The 15,294-nt window shown below is 43.4% G+C and overlaps 1 protein-coding gene across 50 annotated transcripts in view; it reads left to right on the forward strand.

The window, feature by feature from the left end:
- LOC149868954 (uncharacterized) overlaps positions 1-15,294 on the forward strand; it is a 220,837-nt gene that overhangs the window by 126,603 nt on the left and 78,940 nt on the right. For 14 of the 50 annotated variants that reach the window (XM_090039433.1, XM_090039431.1, XM_090039454.1 and 11 more), the window contains one exon: positions 14,876-14,951. The exons of 31 other annotated variants lie outside the window; for them this stretch is intronic. The gene's annotated coding sequence lies outside the window, so the exon portion shown is untranslated. Of the gene's footprint in view, positions 1-4,520; positions 4,674-14,875; positions 14,952-15,294 lie in introns of those variants that run through there. 5 more of the 50 variants (XM_090039474.1, XM_090039476.1, XM_090039475.1 and 2 more) reach the window with 3 other exon arrangements.

Consider the following 15,294-nt stretch of genomic DNA (forward strand, 5'->3'; position numbering starts at 1 on the left):
GATTGCAGCCAATAGAAGCTATGTTGGTGGCAATGCTGAGTCTCTGCTCTGTTTGTAGGTTCAGATATGCCTGAGATTAGGCCTGTTTCAAGCCGTCTCCTTAACGGCCAGACCCCTTCCTCTGATCCCAATCATTAAGAGATTATATTTCTTGAAATATCAGCATTTGTCGGCCCCCCTTACTGGAGCAAACCACTTAGCCTACGGGTGCAGGAATGCCTGAATAGCTTTTCAGTGCTAAAGAAATTCTGAGTTCCTAAGATGTACAGTTTATACAGTAGAACAGCCTTTCACCTGCAGAGTGCTGGTAAATGTTTTTTGTACCATGGTCAAGGGCATGCACTGGTAAGTTCGTTAAAAACAAAACAAAAGCAACCCAGAAGCAAAAAGAAAAAAAGAAGCCACTATGCCAGTAGGTGTTTTCCAAAAAGTGACTATAATTGAAATAGGAATATGCATCACAGAATTAAAGTGTATACTTGTCAGGCTTTCAGCAATGAACTGGTTCAAAATTTTCATTTTCTTTTTTTGATGGCAGTATTGTTTGAGGCTTTTGTATTTTCTTTGGCAGTTCTTATTTTGTTTATAGCTGCTCTTTGTGGTGCAAATACTTTTTTTTCCATTTCAAAGTCTCGGGTCTTTTACTAGGCAACACGGGAGCAGACTGGTGATTTTTAATTTTTTTTTTTTTTTAGATTCTGAAGAAATCTGAGTGAATTGAATTCAGAGTACCTTTGTCAATAGCAAAGTCAAATGCTTGCTTCTTATTCCCCACCTGTCTTCCCCTCCTCCTCCTCCATTAGGAATGCCTGGAGTAGCTTGGATGTAGAGCTTTCTCAATTCATGCATTTCACCTTTCTAACAGGGGAATTTTTGTAAATAAAAGCATAGATATCTACAAAGTATGGGTAGAGATTTTGTAACAAAGCAGAGTTGAGTTTGTGGTATAGATTTGCAGTGCAAATATTATCACCTTTCACTATCTAGAAAAGGCTAGTATCTGGGATCCGTCCATGGGATCAATTTCTGGATTGCGGGAGGGGCTGGAACCAACTTCCAAGCGAAGTGGTGCTGGCTCCTACCCTGGCGGTCTTTAAGACAAGGCTTGACAATCATCTTGCTGGGGTCGTTTGACCCCAGTACTCTTTCCTGCCATGGCAGGGAGTCGGACTGGATGATCTGCTCAGGTCCCTTCCGACCCTACTAACTATGAAACTATGGACACGGCAATTGCTGCTTCACACAGCTGCCACAAGCCAGTTCTAGTGGACTTTGATTGTGGAGTCACCAAATGTTATGGTCAAAATGAAAAACCAGGTCTAGATTATTTCTGGGTTTCTGTGCCTGAGTGGCAAACACAAATAACTGATCTTTCCAGTGGGTCAGCACACCTGTACAACTGGTTTTGACTTGTATAGAAGAAATGGCTAATAATTTGGGACCCGCATCTTGTATAGTTTTCACAGTTGGCTACACCAGTGGGTGTGTAATATCTTTCCAGGTCTTACTGAACAACAATTATATTATAACACAAACCAATGCTTCTCTTCTTTTCTAGAAAACTGCTCCCAAAACAAAGCTGTTACATGCTCTCTGAATGTGGAGGAGACACTCCTATTGGTCTTTAGGAAGTACACTAGTAAAAAGGAGACCTCTAAGAATATTCTGTGCTCTGAGGTAGTTATAGCATAGCTCAATGTGTACCCGTCTCTCTAGAATTTATATCTGAATGTAAGGCTTCCACATAATTAATGGTAGAAATGTCATGAAGATGATGTCCTTTTTCTGATGTCTGTTGTCTCTTACTAATATAAAACAAATGTCTTTTCCTATCAGTAATGCTATAAGGCTCAAGTTCTGCTCTTCTCTGCTCTTGAATTTGGGACAAGTGTGGTGACTGACTGTGTTGTAATTTTGCACTTCTAAAACAGAGAGGAGATTCTGGCTTACAGTTTTGCAAAAGTGTGCAGAAAGAGAAAATGGACTGCAAAAGCTCACCTGTTCCTTAAAACATCACACACTTTCAATATTGTACTTGAGAACTTGCTGTTTAAAAATGTTTCATTATCTGCAGATTCTCTAGCATAATGCACTTTATTAAATTTTAAGGCAGCTGTGATTTACTTCCTTTCACTGCAGCTGTTCACTAGTTTCTTTACAAACAGACTGACTGAAGCAGTTGTCTGGATATCACTGGTTCCATTTAAGGGAAATCTGAATATTGGTCTTTCAGGTTAACCACAGACATGTGTGCAGACATGTAACTGTATGTATTTGATACAAGTGTGTAGGCGACCCTGTCTCACTGTATCATGTGTACAAAACCAAATAAGAAAACAAGATTGGTTTTGTTGAGAGAGTACTCAGAGAATCTAAAAAGACAATTATCTTAAATTTCAGCTCCATAAATGGTCTGCTGCTCACTGTTCATGGAGGCAACTCTACAGCTGAACCATGTAACATGTGAATTAGATCAAAGCCGCTTATATTTTTGCACTTTAAAAAACACCATTTAATGTTTTAGGTGGACTGAAGGTTTAATCAGAACTTTTTTCTGTACCTCATACTCCAAATATAAATCTTTAAAGCGAAGGATATTTCTCATCTGTATTCTGGATCAGCTCAGATGAGAAGGATATGCCGCTACACATTACTGTTAAGGGTCACTGAGATGAGTTGGCACTTGGTTTGGTTATTTATTAAGGAAACAACAACAACAAGGCAAAACCCCCAACAACAACTTGTATCCAGTTTTGGTAGGCTTGCTTTGTGCACACAGACAAACATAAGGGATGGGAAGAATCCTAAACTGGACCAAAAAAAAATGCTAAGAACAAAATGTGTAGCAAATATGTTGTTCTCACGGCCGTGTCTCCTGAGGAATGCGAATTGGTGTTTGTGTATAATATATCAGTCTGAACGTGACTCCTGTGCAACTCCTTTGACATTTGGAGGGTTAGTCCTGATTTACGCTGCCACAACCCAGGTCAGATAAAGGTTGTGGCAGTGTAACTCGGGATCAGACCAGGGTGCCTGTCTACTATACATCCATCTGAAGCACATATCTGGCTGACCAGTATGTTACCAATAATGCCAAAATAACTTGAGATGATGTTGGCTATTAAAAAAAAAATCAGCTTTATGAAGTACTTGGTTGTTTAAGTCTATCATGGGTTTTTTTTTTTTTTCAACTGGAACATTAAGGCACATATGATAATTAAAATATAACACCAGTCAGCCAAATGTAGCAGAAGGGCCAGAGAAAAATGCTCTAGCTATTGGTAGGGGGTTGTTGGTTGTAGTGGTGTTGGTCTAAGGCATGGGTTCTCAACCATTTTTGTACCAGGATCCATTTGTAAACATGAATGACCAGTTCCAACCCAGTGCCTCTCAGTCCTGACCCACTGCCCCTTGTCCCCTAGTGTGTGGGGCAGGGGGTGAATATGTGGGGCTGGGGGGGGGAGGGGCAAGCAGCCCCTTGCAGCCTGCAGTTTCCCACGTTTCTCTCTTTTAAAAGAGAACCCATTTTAAAAATTTGTTCATGGCTCTTCCATATTTTCATACAACCCACTTTTGGGTCACGACCCATGGGCTTAGAAACACTGGTCTATGGACACAGACAGACAAGGTTCTTTGGATAGTCTAATAGAAACTATCAGTTTAACCAAATAGTTGGAAAACTGTTATTTTGCAAGCATTCAGGCACAAACATTATTTTTCAGGCAGAGGGAGAAGAAGAATGCCTGGAGAAGGGCCTGAAAGCATGCAAAGAACAAGTTTCCCAGCTATTTCATTTGGTTTAATAAAAGATATCAGGGGTATTGGCTGTAGCTGTATTGGTCTAAGGACATAGGCAGACAAGGTTCTTTGGGGAAATCCAGTATCTTTTTTCAGACCAACTCCAAAGAGCTGGAAAAATTCTTCTTTGCAAGCCTTCAGGGCCAAACTTGTGAAGAAGAATTTAAAAATTCTTAAATAGTTGGAAAAAGAATTCTTCTTTGCCAGCTTTCAGGTACAGCCTTGCAAAGACTTTAAAATTCTTCTTTGCAAGTTTGTCCCCAAAAGTTTGCAAGGAAGAATTTTTCCAACTATCTGAGAATTGTTAAATTCTTTGCAAGCCTTCGGAGACAAACTTTGCAAAGAAGAATGTTTAAGTGCTTCGCAAGGGTGTACCTGAAAGCTGGCAAACAAGAATTTGTCAGGCTGTTCCACAAAGAACCTTGTCTGCCTAACGGAAGAGACAAGGGCCTTGCCCAGCTCTTGGTCTAAGCTAAGCATTAGCCACACCGCCTGTGAAGGGCTGGGAAGGCAGAGAGAGAGGCCCTGCAGCCGGAGCCCTGCGCCTTTAAGAAAGCACAGCCATGGCCAGGAGGGCTGTGAGTTAATTGAAAGAGGAGACTTGGCTGCGAGGAGGGAGGGAGGCAGGCAATTGGCTGGCTGGGAGTGCCCCTGCCGGGGAGCAGGGCCAAGCGGAAGGCGGGCAGGAAGAGGGGGAGAAGGAAGCGAGCCGGGAAACAGGGACTCCGGGGCGGGGGGGGGGGGAGGGTGGTGGTGGTGCACGGGGAGCTTTTGTCTTGCAGGCTGCGGGAGCCTGAGCAGCTGGAAGCTGAGAGCCGGGGAGGAGACGCCGGGGGCAGCGGCCCAGCCCCGCCGGTGACACTCTGAGCCTGCAAGTGAGAGAAGGGCCCTTAAAGGGGTAGCGTGCCTGTTTTCTGGTTTTCTCATTTCCGAGCACTGGCTCCGAGGTAGTGCCCCCCCCCCGCCAGCCCCCTTCCTGGGGAGCGCATGGCAGGCTGCAGCCTGCCTTCCTGGTGCAGCCCTGGCAGGGCGTGAGGCGCAGAACCCTGTCCCGTGCGGAGCCCTGCCCAGCTGGCACCAGGGCCTGGAGCGGGGAGGCCTGCAGCCCCCCAGCTGGGTCCTGGCACAGGGGGCCTAGGGCAGGCAGAGCCCAGCTGCAGCAGAAGGGGACGGAGGTGGAGGAACAGGCCCAAACCCCAGCAGGCCTTGGCAGGATTTTTGCATGAGTGACGTGACCAGCCTCTTAAATATGATGTTGGCCAACACCAGGGAGGAAGGGCGGGACTACAGGGAAGGCTTGGAGGTCATGGCTAATGCCCTTCAGGCGTGCTAGGGAGGTGGTCTGGACAAGGGCACCACTCCGGTGAAAAACAGCGTGCATGTTGGGGAGATTGTGTGCCGTGCTGGGCCCCTGAAAGCGGGCCTGGCCTCCTAAATCTTTTAAGGCCTCTGTTGTGGCAGGCCAGACAAGCTAGAGGCTAGGCTGGGGAAGCCTGCTGGCAGGCCTGGCGTGAGTGGACCTCGAGCGTGGATTTGACAGAGTGGGCCTGTTCCAGGCTGTGATTACAGCTGTTTTTAATTTAGCATGTAAAATGTAGGATACTATTTTAAAAATAATTTTAATTCACAGTTAATCTACTGATCGTAATATCCTTCCAGTAGGAACAAAGTAGTCAGAATGGGATAATTGGAAACTTCCGCTTTCAATCTTAGTTTAGTAGTCTTTGACAAGCCAGGCTGTCCAGAATTATACGTTTTAAATATACACACTGCACTTTAACATACATATAACTGTTAGTGGTTGCGCAGAAAACAGTCTCTGATTTTGAGGCATATTTTGAGATCAACATACAACTGTGCACATTATGCCACTTTTATTCTTGTTATGTAAACCAGTAATTGGAGTTTAATATTTTCCCACACAATCTGTTTTTTAAAAGAATCCAGTAATAGTAAAGCATTACTAGGAATACTAGAAATCAGGGTCACTTATAAGGAAGGAGAGGTATGAAATGGTTCAGTTACTCAATTGTTTTAGAGATTAGTCTTTAAGAAGAAAAATAAAGAAAGTGTGACTTAATGAGCAGGCACATGTTGTGTCTGCTTCTCCATTGCCTTGCAGTGGGTGTAGTAATTTACACTCATGCAAAGGCAGTGCCAAGGATATTGTAACTACCGTACTACCCAGAATGTGAGGTGTAGGCAATGCAGTATTAGCCCCTTTGTAAATGTAACTCATACTTATCTGTTGTTTATAGTTTAAAAAAAAAAAGGAAAAATTATTGCTCCGGAATTTTCAAATTTAAAACTTAATGTAAAAATAAAAGATCAATATATGTTCAGATTAAAAAATAAGCTGATGCGCATCTAGATAAAGGAAATCTTGAATAATAAACAGCATAGTTGTGTAGGGAGCAAGTTATACCAGAGAAATCAGGTTATACATATTTTTTGATATTTAATTACAAATTTAGTAACTGAAAGGAAATCAGTAGATGTACTAGAATGTGATTTTTGTGTGTGAGTGTGAAACCATTGCTATTTTGTCAGGTGAAAACTTGCTTTAAAAAATTAAAATTGTCCTGGGGAGATGAGCACAGGTTCATTGGTTGACTGAAATGGAAAACTGGGAGAAGGATCAGAAGCAGAAAGTAATACTAGTGTTTTGAGCTAGGTGAAAGTGTCAAATAGGCACATATTTAATAGTGCTTGGTCTACATTTATGACATACATTCAACACCCCACTCTCAGCACAACGTTGATGCCCTGGTGCTGTTATTTTTAAGTAGTTGTTCTGTTTAATCTATTTTTGTAATATAGGGAGTATCATCTAAATACATGGTATGGGGAACATTCCCAGGGTAAATGTTGCTGCTCTTACTGGGTATTGCTGGAAACGAGCATTGACAGTATTACTCTAGAAAAGGAAATATCCATTTTATGTGCATCTATACGCTCATCCTCTCCCTCAGTGATGCAGTTCTATTCTGCAAGGGCAAGAGTTGAGTGACTGTACCTCAGCATGAGGTAGGAATTTTCAGGGCAGGGAGCTACATCTGTGATTTCATTTTTTCCCTTGGTAAATGGGAGAGCATAGCAACCACAGAGACTTCCTTTTATTCCCAGATCTTGTAAAAGAGCTCCTTACCATATTGAGACCTGGTATTCTACCACTAAAATGAAAGCTTTGTCATTGGTTTCAGTGGGTGTAAGATTAAGTCCTTGAGGAGGGTTTTGCCCTTTTCATGGGTGAAGGGGAACTCCCTTCTCATCAGTGCAGAGGCAGAAAAGGATCTTGGAGTCGTCATTGATGCCAAGATGAACGTGGGCTGGCAGTGTGGGGATGCAGTCAGGAAGGCCAACCGCACCTTGTCATGCATCCACAGATGCATCTCGAGCAGGTCCAAAGAGGTGATCCTCCCCCTCCTATGCGGCACTGGTCAGGCCGCAGCTGGAGTACTGCGTCCAGTTCTGGGCGCCACACTTCAAGAGGGATGTGGACAACATGGAGAGGGTCCAGAGGAGGGCCACTCGTATGATCAGGGGGCAGCAGGGCAGGCCTTATGAGGAGAGGCTACGGGACCTGAACCTGTTCAGCCTCCACAAAAGAAGGCTGAGGCGGGGATCTAGTGGTCTGTTAAAAACTAGTCAGAGGGGACTAGCAGGCACTGGGGGAGTCCCTGTTCCCCCAAGCACTACCAGGAGTGACTAGAAGCTGGCAGAGAGTAAATTCAGATTAGACATCAGGAGGCACTACTTCATTGTCAGGGCGGCTAGGATCTGGAACCAACTTCCAAGCGAAGTGGTGCAGGCTCCTACCCTGGGGGTCTTTAAGACAAGGCTAGACAAGCATCTTGCTGGGGTCATTTGACCCCAGTATTCTTTCCTGCCATGGCAGGGTGTCAGACTTGATGATCTGCTCAAGTCCCTTCTGACCCTACCAGCTATGAAACTATAAGGTGTCATTTCTGAAAATACGACATTAGATGTTTAAAAGCCATCTATTTGCTAGAACTTGGGTTCAATGGTAAAACAGTGCAGAGCTAGGATGGCAGTAGAATGTTCTTTAATTGGTTTCACACATCATGAATCAAAGTGCCAACTTCATTATGATCCCACCAATATATTCCCAAAGGTGTTTTTGCACAACTGTCTGGTAGGTGCGGCCACAGTAATCAGAAATAAGGATTGGCTTAAACTGGAGAAGTTTAAAAAAAATTACAAATGTGATATGTTTTCATTTGCCTTTTCATGTTTTGGGCCTTTCAGGTTTGTTTTACTGTTTTGTTTTTTTTCCCCTCCATGATTATGCTAAATCTGCTAAATGCTAAATCTGTTTAAATTAAAGACCATATTTCTGTCCCTTGATGCGACTCTAGAGCTGGATCTTATTAAAGAAAAATCAAAACAACCTGTTAAATATCATAAGACTTAGAATAATATATTGAGAGTTGCTAGCACTGCCCCTTGTGTATCCTTTCCTGTCACATATTTGTTGGGGATAGTGCCTGCATGATAAGAGGATTGTTTTTAAGTCTTACCACTGAATCTCCATGTATTTGGTTAACGACAGGTAATGTCTCTGTGTGACTCTGCAAACATTGCTCTGCTGCTGTTTTGAAATGATGTTGGTAAGATTGACGTTGTATTATTTAGTAGATGTGAACTACTATCTTTTTCAAAGGTGATTACCGTTCTGTTGCCTTGTTTCCCATTTTATAAGGGAAAAGGGTCATTTTTGCTCAGCAGAGAAGAAAAAGATGTTGGAAGATACAGGGATCTCACTGGTTGCCTGACTCCTTGCTTTACTAAGTGATTATTACTTGTATATACCAAGGGAGGAAGCAGGCAAGATTTTCACATTTTATTTTTCTCTCCTTGCAACTAACATGGGATTGCTCTCTAATGTTACAAAACTGATTTGATCTGAAAAACCTTTCCTTTTCCTTAATATAGCTTTTAAAAATGGAAGTTCCCCTGATTTCTCTGGAAGGGTTTTTTGCTTTAGGTACAGTGAAATTTAATATGTTCCCTGTTGTTTTATAAGATGATAGAAATGTAAAAGACTCAGAAGATTTCACTGCTTTAGAAAAAGTGATTTGCGAATGGTGAAGACGAATGGTTCTGGAGAAAGGAGGCGTTGCCCAAGGGCCTCCAGCTTTGTAAAACCTTTGACTTCAGATGACTTAAAAGCAAAGTCCTGGTAGCAACGAAAGGATGGAAAGGAAGAGTCATCCCTACTGTGACTGGCCTCTTCCCGTGCTCAAACCTGGTGCATGCAAATGTATCCTTTAATCCAAACCACTTAAACCTAGAGTCATACTAATGCCTACCAGGAGGAAGAAGTCATTCCAAGGCCTAGCTAAGGCCACAGGCTGTGCAGATTACTAGTTGAGTCATCACATGACTCTCTGGAGAGCTCGAGCCTCCTCCGTTTAGGCTCTTCTTGCATAAGGAAGGCTTGCATAACAAGGCAAAGTGATTTTTTTTTTTTTACCACAACTCCTGACCTCTGCACAATCCAGAGGATCAACTGCTACTCCCTCTGAGGGAAGTCTGATGCAATGTTCTGAGCCCATGCCATACAGACCAATGTAAAGTTTAGATGTATCGTCACCTTGGCAATGAAAACCACCTCATCCTGCCCTGATTCAATGAGACACAGACCTAGGGAGGCAGAGTGACAGCTCACTTGCATTCTGTTCAGCCAGTAACCCAGTAGGAAAAAGGGACGTGGGAGTAGCAAAGCAGAGAACACAGTTGGAGATCTGCTTCTGTCCCAGGTTGTTTCCTCTAGGCATCTGAGCAGTGCTCAATCTCAGGACTTTTCAGAAGATCTTAGATGCATCTACAGCAGGGGTGTGGAACATACAGCCCATGGGTTGGATCTGGTCCATGGGCCTGTGGATCTGCTCACTGCAGTCAGTCCCCTGGGGCTCTGGCAGAGGATTCATTGCTAAGAGGTGGGGAGAAGCCATGGTGGCCGGGTCCCTGGTGTCTGCCTGCCTCTGCCGTGAGCTGGGTCATTCCAGTCACCCTTACCAGAAAACACTGCTAACCCCCGATATAAACAGAAGAGCCTCACCATCTATCTGCATGCAGCTGGGAGGACTAGCTCCTTCTAATAAGCTAGGTCTGGGATTTAGTGTTGGTTTCTGTGTGTGATCCACAACAGGGGCTGGGCATCTGAATTCCATGTGGTAACAGAGCATCGTTAACGTTTCTTCTTCCATCTGGCTGGCCATCTCAGCCCTGATTTAGGAGTATTGTCTTTCTTTTCATTCTTTTTTCCTGCCAAACTTTGTTCAGATTTGGAAAGAAGGGATATCTCCCCTAATGCTTTGCTTTCAAATAAGTTAGAGATAGTTAAGGAATTGGACACGTTTAGAGGACACTCTTTGCTTCAGGTTCAGTGCTTTTTGCTTTTTTCTTTTATAGCCCTGCACTGAGATGAGGGAGGCAGGGCTTTGACCTCCCTTGTCCATAGCTAAAAGGCTTCCTTGTTTTCAAGGGAGGGTTGAGGGATTAATATTACTGAACATTTTACTATAAAGACAATTGATAGTGCCCTTGTGACCCAGTATAAGGGCCAGGATTATGCCTCTAGGCTTGGAAAAAGGATAATAGAGGGGAGTTTCGAGCATTTGCAATGTATTGCATAGACCTACAGTCCAGACAGTGTGCATGTGTGTGCAGTATGCCACATCCGCCTTCTCCGTGGCCCTGCCAGCAGTATGCTGCCTCACCCATTGCACCCCATGGTTATCTCAGCTGTGGGAATAGAACCCACAGAGATACTACTTTCAGCACTGAGCCTCTTCCATATACATTTTTCCTCCAGCCCCTCCTTTTATATTTTTTACAACAGGAGAAGGGTATTTAGCCCAGAGTTTGGCATATTCCCTGTTTCCAAACAAGCCATCTGCAGTAAATGAATTTAAATAGATTCAGAGTAAGTTAATAAAGGCCATGCCCATCCACACACTTATTTATAATCTTGCAGTGGTGTTTAGGCACATGAATCCAAGATCAAGACCCTCTTTGGCTGCACCTTACAAAGGGATGATGTAAAAAACATAGCTTCTGCCTAAAGAAGCTTCAGACTCCAACTGCCAGCTGCAGCTGAGTGCTGGCTGAATTGCTGAACTCTTTAGTGAGGGGCTATGAATTTCCTGCATACTTTTGTCATTTAAATTATAACTAGAACTTTAAAAATGTTAGCTGATATTGCTTGCAGGGTTCAAGGGACCATCCATCTTTATTGAAAAAATATTTATAGTTGGGCAAGGATATAGGACAAAGAACTTATTTTTTCTTCTCGTGTAACCTTTTCAGTGAAGAACCTATAATGTGTAATCTGCTGTGATATTGTAATAGTTTATGGGACCTTATCTTCTCATTTTGTTGTTGTTTCATTGTGCTTTGTTTCCTGTGATGATATAGTTTATTATCTAGAGATACAAAACTGAGGACTTTGAGTGTGAAAATGCAAAACATTTTTCAGTAATTTCTTTTTGGAGTTATTGTTCCATAGTCGAGTAAAGTTGTGTCAATAATTGTGATGTAATAGTTTAATAAAAAGTAAAAATGCTCTTTTAGAAGACAGAGTAGTTTCAGGAATCAGACAACTACTAGAACACCTGGCAGGACACTATTTTTTTTTTCTTTATACTGTATGTGACAATCTTATGTTTATCACATGCGGCTACAGCTATCTAAATTGAATATAGCTTGGCAGTATTAATGATTTTTTTGAATAAGGAATATAAACAGAACAATTTGAACAGTATACCAGCTGCATAATATGTAAAGATAACCAAGTTTCAGTGACGATAATAAAAAGGCTGCTGTTCCAGCTCCCTTTAGAGGTGTTTTTTATGGCCTTGTGCAGACATTCAGTTTCTGAAAGAGTCTCCTTTCCCAGGAGAAACCACAAGTGTACAGATGCTCAGGCCTTATCTCAAAAGCAAAAATGGCCACTCCAAGAGAAAAATAACCTGGGGTCAAACAGGGTTAAATCAGTCCTTGAAGAGGTTCTCTTAGAAGAGCAAATTTCTGTACATGCTGTTGCTTCTTCAGATAGGAACATAGTCCTCCAGCATCCACCCCCTGCACTCCACACCAGGGAGACACTGTGGTGTTCACTGGACTCTGCTTCTCCAGCAGGAAGCAGAACAGGCCTCCTGCACAATCTCCACATTGTGGTCCACGGAAACACAGGCCAACCACGAGCTGTCTGGTTCAGCCAATCAGGGCTGCCCTATGCACTACTGCCATCTGTTGCCAAGCAAACTAAGGGAGCTTTCAGAGCACACTAGCCAACCTGACAGTGAAGTAGTGCCTCCTGATATCTGCACAGAGGCCCCCATCTCCTCCTCTCCCTCCTTTGGGTTTGCAAAGACAAAACTGGAAACTGTCCACTCTTCAGAGCCTCAGCATTTGAATGTCTGTACATGCAACTCTGGGTAGGCTTCCCTATCCGGAGAGCAAACCTGGGAGAATTCTTCAAGATTATTTGAATGTGTGTAGGCAGCCTGTGTGCCCTCATATTACTTTGATGCTGATTTGTTCTTATTAACTCATGTTGTTGAGGTTTTACTGTACAGAGGGGAAAGACTACTCCTTTTAGGTCATTGAAGCAGCTTGCCTTTTGTTCTGTCACTTCTGCTTAGCCTTGCACTTTGAACCTGTCCCATTTCCCCAACATGCCAAATACAGATCTTGGCCAGACAACCAGCATCTTCAGCTGTCAATCCAGCTAAGAAGGTTTATCCTAGAAGTCAGGGGGGTTCCAACTTTGGGATCTGAACTGTGCTGAGGGCACTTAGATTTCACTCTGCTGGATAAAATAGTGGCACTCCAGAGGCAGCTGGTTTTAACTACTACTTCTCTGCATCAGTGCTGTTTGATAGAGTAATTGTGCAGCATGGACAATGTGCTTCTTGACATCAGAATTTCATAGTTTCATAGTAGGGTCGGAAGGGACCTGAGCAGTTCATCAAGTCCGACCCCCTGCCGTGGCAGGAAAGAGTACTGGGGTCAGATGACCCCAGCAAGGTGTACATCTAGCCTCCTCTTAAAGACCGCCAGGGTAGGAGCCAGCACCACTTCTCTTGGAAGTTGATTCCAGATCCTAGCCGCCCTGACCGTGAAGTAGCGCCTCCTGATGTCTAGCCTGAATCTACCCTCTGCCAGCTTGTGACCATTATTTCTAGTCACTCCTGGTAGTGCTCGGGGGAACGGGCTTCCCCAATGTCTGCTGGTCCCCTCTGACTAGTTTGTAACAGGCCACTAGAGCTCCCCTCAGCCTTCTCTGTGGAGGCTGAACAGGTTCAGGTCCCGTAGCCTCTCCTCATAGGGCCTGCCCTGCTGCCCCCTGATCATACGAGTGGCCCTCCTCTGGACCCTCTCCATGTTGTCCACATCCTTCTTGAAGTGCGGCGCCCAAAACTGGACGCAGTACTCCAGTTGCGGCCTGACCAGTGCAGCATAGGGGGGGAGGATCACTTCCTTGGACCTGCTTGAGATGCATCTGTGGATGCATGACAGGGTGTGGTTGGCCTTCCTGACTGCATCCCCACACTGCCAGCTCATGTTCATCTTGCCATCAAAAACAGCTCCAAGATCCTTTTCTGCCTCTGTACTGACGAGAAGGGAATTCCCCAGCCTGTAGGTATGGTGCTGGTTCTTCCTCCCCAGATGCAGCACTTTGCACTTGTCTGTGTTGAATCCCATCCTATTCTTGTCCGCATGACCCTGTAACCTGTCTAGGTCTGATTGCGGCCTATTTCTCCCTTCTGCACATTATTACTTTATTATATCATATTGAGTAACCTAGCATCCCATTGTGAGGTTACAGGACATGTGAGGCTTACTTTTTGTCCTTAAACTTGTAGGATTGAAGGGAAATTCATAAAAATCTTGACTGTTTTGCACATCTTGAGAACCGGGGAAATGCTACCACAATATATAGCCATATATTCTATAGGGGGTTATTTAGAAAATTGTTAGTATTTTTAACATCCTTCTAGCCCATGTGATCTGTGATCAGTGCTATACTTTTCCCAGCCCTGGAAGTGACTAGTTCTTGCCCATTTCAGTGTAACAAGCCCTAATGAGAGTTGAACAACTGAGCAGAGGCTGAGCAAATGTAACTAGCACTGAGGTGCTTGTATCTGTGGGCAGATTGTCCCTGCATGTATTAGCAGGCATGCTTCACTTGACTTAACCAGTTCCTGTAATGTTGAAATCACTGGGATTTGGCTTTTGCACAATTAACAGTGCCATTTGCACAATTTAAATGGCTGACTACCTTACCTGTGGGTATTTTAAGTGGTTTCTAGCGTGCAGTAGAACTTGGATACTTTGCAGGGTTAAGTTCTTAAATTCCTAATTCCCCTGCAGTGATGAGGGTTTACCAGGTAACTGGGATCTACAAAGCTGCAGCAAATGGCTCTGCAGGACAACTTTCAAGCTCCATTGGAGTAGAGAAACAGGGCCTTATGTAAAAGTCCCAGCAAACAGCTGAGTGTCTTGTTCTTAATTCTGCAGCCCACTGCAAACTAAGTGGGTTGTGAATCACCTAGATGCAACTGATTGTATGTACTTAGGTTGGTGCTTTGTTCCTGAAGTTTTTTAAATGATTTTTTTGCACATTTTTTTTTCTGTCAGGCTGTCAGTCTTATCGTACTTACTTGCATACCACACACACACCTCATTTCCACCCTTATCCCCCAGTCAGCCCTTTAAAATTAGGTTGCATGTTTCAAGCAGAAACCTGATTTTTCTTTGCTTGAAATAGAAGCAGGGAGATGTTGTGCTCTAATGGTTGCCGTAATACCTGTCACTTCTTTCTGCATCTCAAAGGAGCAGAGCTGGGTTCAGTGTTAACTCTCTTACAGCCATTATTGAGCTTGAAGCAGCAACTGAATTGGCTTATGGCAAATGAGCACCTGCATGTAGTCTGTAGTAGCTTGATAAGGCTTGTAGCATAGAAACAACATTTTATTATTTACAGAAACTTGTATGCAGAACTATTTACAGTAAAGAAGTAACAATTTTGGTACTGCCATTTCAGATCCCGGGATCTAGCCTTGTTGCTGTCCTGCCACACCAGGAGGGTTCTGCTGCTTCATCCAGACTGTTAAACACAAGTAATTGTTTTACCTAGTATTTAGCTGTGGCTATATCTGCTGTTTTCCCAGATCTGAGGAAGTGCATTTTGTGCCTGAAAGCTTGTCCAACTTCTTTCCCAACTATGTCATTGGTCAAATAAAAGGTATGACTAGAGTAATATAGCTTCTCATATGTATCCTGGACCATCACAACTACAATGCTGAATTAAATCAGAAAGCCATACATCCAAAGAAAAGGATTAATGTTTTCCTTGCCAGGTTTATTCGATGTATGGATTGTGTTTTCTTATCTTTTCATTTTTCAAGTGATTTCCTATGTTTCTGACCATTCTTCAGCGTGTGGGATATAACTTTGAATACA

Source organism: Crocodylus siamensis, chromosome 3, assembly GCF_052110815.1.
Source record: "Crocodylus siamensis isolate JL-2025a chromosome 3, ASM5211081v1, whole genome shotgun sequence".
Classification (NCBI taxonomy): Eukaryota; Metazoa; Chordata; order Crocodylia; family Crocodylidae; genus Crocodylus; species Crocodylus siamensis.